General features: G+C 35.1%; 1 non-coding gene across 1 annotated transcript; it reads right to left on the bottom strand.

Moving 5' to 3' along the window:
* Positions 1-1,548: 1,548 nt before the first annotated feature.
* On the bottom strand, positions 1,549-1,655 carry LOC120113210. Its single transcript, XR_005515012.1, has one exon. It is a non-coding gene; the product is annotated as a small nucleolar RNA R71 (small nucleolar RNA).
* Between the last annotated feature and the right edge of the window lie 3,305 nt (positions 1,656-4,960).

Below are 4,960 nucleotides of genomic sequence, written 5' to 3'. Positions count from 1 at the left end.
TGCAAACGAGAACAAGGATGCAAATTTCAATTTTTTATTTCTGGTTCTTCAATCTTTCTTTATTTTTAATACGGCTGAAATTTCAAATCTTTTCAGATTCAAGAGCGACACAAAGCAGGACCAGTAACGAGGAAGATCAAGATCAAATTTTTGGATTCCTGGAGTGAACGAATTTCGGCCGTGAGTATTTAAATTAAGTTTCCTGTTTTGTTCATACTAGTCCTATTTTAATAATTCTTAGATTATAATTTTACTCTTGCTGAAAAAAAGAAATAAATAAATAAATAAAAATTATTAATTAAAATAATAATAAAATAAATATAAATAAAAATAATTAGCTAGTTTGCTTGATCAACTATTCAAATGCAATTTAATGTCATGACATAAAATGTTAAAAATCTTCTTGATTGTTGCATATAGTATAAAGCATTTGCATAATATAATCTAAGGGCTGAACTCATTAAAAAGATAAGATCGGGATTTCATCACTCGTCCTTAGTCCAAAAATCATCCCAATGCATAAATATCCTAAGCCTAATTAAAATCAACTAGACGTTGGCCCCTAAGGATATTCGAGCTCAATAGGACGAAGACCACTGAAAGTTGCACTAATTTCGCTCTGTGGCTCAGTCGATGTCTAGGCAAGCTTTGTCTCTCTAAGTGATTGAAGGGAGACAGTTTCTGTTCGAGGAAAGTGAGTTTTAAGTTGGACATTTGCATCGTGACCCCTCCACTTACCTGAAAGCTTACCTGGTCGACTAAGGTTACTAGACCGGATTGGAGGCTTAGGTATCCTCTTCAAACCAGTTAGGAGCTGTATAGAATTTTTAGGAAAACATTAGAAATTGTTGGATGATGTTTTAATGCATGTTTAATTTTAATTAAGTTTTTTGTTAGGGTGTTTGTCTAGATCTCTTTAGGTGGTACTTGTACCAACCCAAAATAAAAAAATAAAAAATAAAAAATAATAAAAATAAAAATAAATAAATAAATAAATAAAAAATAATATATATTTATATTTATTTATTTATTTATTTATTTCAGTATATGCTGTTGTGGGAGAGAGATAAAACAAATAGATTATTTTGAGTTGAATCAAGAGATAAAAATTTAATTGTTCAAAATTTAAATAATCAAATGGAAGATAATGGTAGTAATCAGGAAGATAATGAATTTCAAGATAACTTACCTATTATAACGCTTCGTGATTATCTACAACCCACTAGGACCAGTACCCTATCCTGTATGGTTATTCCTACTGCTGCGGGAGCTTTTGATACGAAACCACGAATAATCCAATTACTCCCAAAGTTTCACAGACTTGATTCTGAAAGTCCCTATTTGCATATAAAAGAATTTGATGAAGTGTGTTCAACATTTCATTTTAATGATGTCACTGAAGAGGTAGTTAAGCTTAAATTATTTCCTTTTTCTTTAAAGGAAAAAGCTAAGTCATGGTTACACTTCTTAAGGCCTAGGACCATAGCTACCTGGCAAGAAATAACACGAGAATTTTTAAAGAAATTCTTCCCAACACATAAAACAAACACACTTAGAAGAAATATCATGAACTTCGCACAAAAAGATGGAGAGACATTTTTTCAGTGTTGGGAAAGATTTAAGGACCTTCTGCTTGCTTGCCCACATCATGGATATGAAATTTGGAGGGTCATTAGTTTCTTTTATGATGGTTTGTCCTCCAATATGAGATAATTTGTAGAAATGATGTGTAACGGTGAATTCATGAGTAAGGAACCAAATGAAGCTTGGGATTATTTTGATCTTTTAGCAGAAAATGCACAAGCTTGGGATACAACAGATGAAAATGAAAAATCTAAAATAGCACCTAATGCAAAAGGAGGAATATATCTTATTAAAGATGATAATGACGTCAATGTAAAAATTGCTAATCTGACTAGGAAGGTTGAAGCCATGGAATTAAGCAAGGCTAATATAGGAAAAGCACAAACTATTGTTGAAAGTATATGTGGAATTTGCGAGAGTAATGCACATGTGACCAATGATTGTCCTACAATCCTTGCTTTTCAAGAAGTGTTGCATGATCAAGCAAATTTCACTAATACTTATAAAAGACCATTTCCAGAAACATATAATTCTAATTGGCGAAACCATCCTAACTTTAGTTGGAGACATGGACCCACTGCCAATGAATCTCAAGGAAATTCTGTTCCTACTCCTTATGTGCCACCATATAGGAAATCCCTTGAAGATACTTTGCAAACTTTCATGCAAGGGCAGACTCAGATAAATCTAAATACAATGTAATCACTCCAAGAACTTAAAAATTCTGTAGGTAGAATTGAGGCTCAACTCAATGTTAGGAAAAAAGGAACATTTCCAGCCCAACCTCAATCTAACGCAAAGGGTCAACATGAGGTCCATGAAGCAAGTTCATCTCAACCTAAATTTGAACAATTTAAGTCTGTCACAACCCTTCGTAGCGGAAAAATAATTAACAAAGAAATTTCGACAAAAGATGACAAACCTGAAAAATCTATTGAAAAGAAGAATGAAGATGATAATGAACAAGATGATCCAATACCCCATCACAAGATAGTTGCTCCATTCCCTCAGCGCTTGCTTGCAGCTAAAAAGGGAATACCTGACCAAGAAATTTTGGATATCTTTAAACAAGTAAAGATTAACATTCCTTTATTAGATGCCATTAAGCAGATCCCATCTTATGCCAAATTTTTAAAAGATCTTTGTACCATAAAGCGAAAGCTTTACGTATAAAAGAAAGCTTTTCTAACTGAACAGGTGAGTGCTATTCTCAAACACAACACCCCACCTAAATATAAAGATCCTGGTTGTCCTACCATATCTTGCATCATAGGAAACTTCAGGATACAACGAGCCCTTCTTGGTTTAGGTGCAAGTGTTAACTTACTGCCCTATTCAGTTTATGAACAATTAGGACTTGGTGAACTAAAATCCACCAAGGTTACTCTCTAACTTGCCGATCGATCTATAAAGATACCAAGAGGAGTAGTCGAGGATATACTTGTCCAAATTGATAAATTCTATTTTTCAGTCGACTTCATAGTATTAGATACCCAGCCTGTCATGAATTGTACCACTCCAATACCTGTCATCTTAGGCCGCCCATTTCTAGCCACTTCCAATGCTTTGATCAACTGTCGAAATGGAATAATGAAAATGTCATTCGGGAATATGACTATAGATTTTAATATATTTAACATTTGCAAACAACCCGATAATGACAACGAAAATGATGAAATTCATGGAGTTAATCTGATCGACTCCGTTGTAGAAGATGCTCTTGTCCCATCTCTTTCTTCTGATCCGTTAGAAACATGCCTAACTCATTTCGAAAATACAGATATCAACCAAAACTTTAGAGAAATCAGTGCTATATTAGATTTAGCTCCTTTGTTGGATACAGATAGGTGGAAATCTTGTTTTGAAGAATTGCCCACACGCAACAATAGTCCTCTACCATCTAGTGTTCAAGCACCTAAACTTGAGCTAAAACCTTTGCCATCTGAGCTCAAGTACGCATACCTTGGTCAAGAAGAGACTTTTCCTGTGATCATATCATCCCAACTCAAACAAAGTCAAGAATTAAAATTGTTAGAAATTCTCAAGGAACATAAGGGAGCAATAGGGTGGACAATTGCTGATATCAAGGGAATTAGTCCCTCAATTTGCACTCATAGAATCCACCTAGAAGCTGATGCTAAACCTTCTTATCAACCTCAACGTCGATTGAACCCAAACATGAAGGATGTGGTTAGGGCAGAAGTTCTGAAACTTCTGGATGCGGGTATGATCTACCCTATTTCAGATAGTAAATGGGTAAGTCCAACCCAAGTGGTCCCGAAAAAATCTGGTGTTACTGTAGTCAAAAATGCCAACAATGAATTAGTTCTAACTAGGGTCCCCACTAGTTGGCGTGTATGCATTGACTATAGAAAATTTAATTCTGTCACTAGGAAGGATCACTTTCCTCTACCTTTTATTGATCAAATCTTAGAAAGGTTGGCAGGTCATAAATATTATTGCTTCCTAGATGGCTATTCCGGTTACAACCAAATTGCAATTGATCTTGAAGATAAGGAGAAGACCACTTTTACATGTCCTTTTGGCGCTTTTGCTTACAAGAGAATGCCATTTGGGTTATGTAATGCTCTTGCAACCTTCCAAAGATGCATGCTCAGTATTTTCTCTAACATGGTTGAGCGCTTTATGAATGTCTTCATGGATGATTTTTCGGTTTTCGGCTCCTCTTTTGAAAACTGTGTGAACCATTTAAGGCTAGTCTTAATTCGATGTGAGGAGAAGAATCTAATCTTAAACTGGAAAAAGTGCCATTTCATGATAACTAGGAGAATTGTTCTCGGGCATGTCATTTCATCTGAAGGAATTGAAGTAGACAAGGCTAAAATTGACTTAATTGCTAACTTACCCAACCCAAAAACTATCAAAGATATACGCTCATTTTTGGGTCATGCAGAATTTTATAGGAGATTCATTAAAGATTTTAGCTCAATATCTAAACCCTTATGTAATCTCCTTCAAAAGGAAACCCAATTTGTGTAGTCTGAAGAATGTCAAAAAGCTTTTGATAAACTTAAAAGCTTGCTGACCTCTGCTCCCATCATGCAACCACCAGACTGGTCGCTTCCTTTTGAAATCATGTGTGATGCTAGTGAATATGCAGTTGGGGTAGTTTTAGGGCAAAAAAAGGAAAGGAAGCCTTATGTTATCTACTATGCAAGTAAGTCTTTAAATAACGCACAAATGAATTACACCACTACGGAAAAGGAACTACTCGCCGTAGTATTTGCACTAGATAAATTTAGGTCTTACTTGATTGGTTCCAAAATCATTATCTACACTAACCACGCTGCTCTTAAGTACCTTCTTTCAAAAAAGGATGCTAAGGCGCGTTTGCTTAGGTGGATCCTTCTGCTCC

Source organism: Phoenix dactylifera, chromosome 14 (assembly GCF_009389715.1).
Source record: "Phoenix dactylifera cultivar Barhee BC4 chromosome 14, palm_55x_up_171113_PBpolish2nd_filt_p, whole genome shotgun sequence".
Classification (NCBI taxonomy): domain Eukaryota; kingdom Viridiplantae; phylum Streptophyta; class Magnoliopsida; order Arecales; family Arecaceae; genus Phoenix; species Phoenix dactylifera.
Note: the sequence above shows the minus strand (reverse complement) of the source record. Positions and strands in the feature narration are given on the sequence as shown.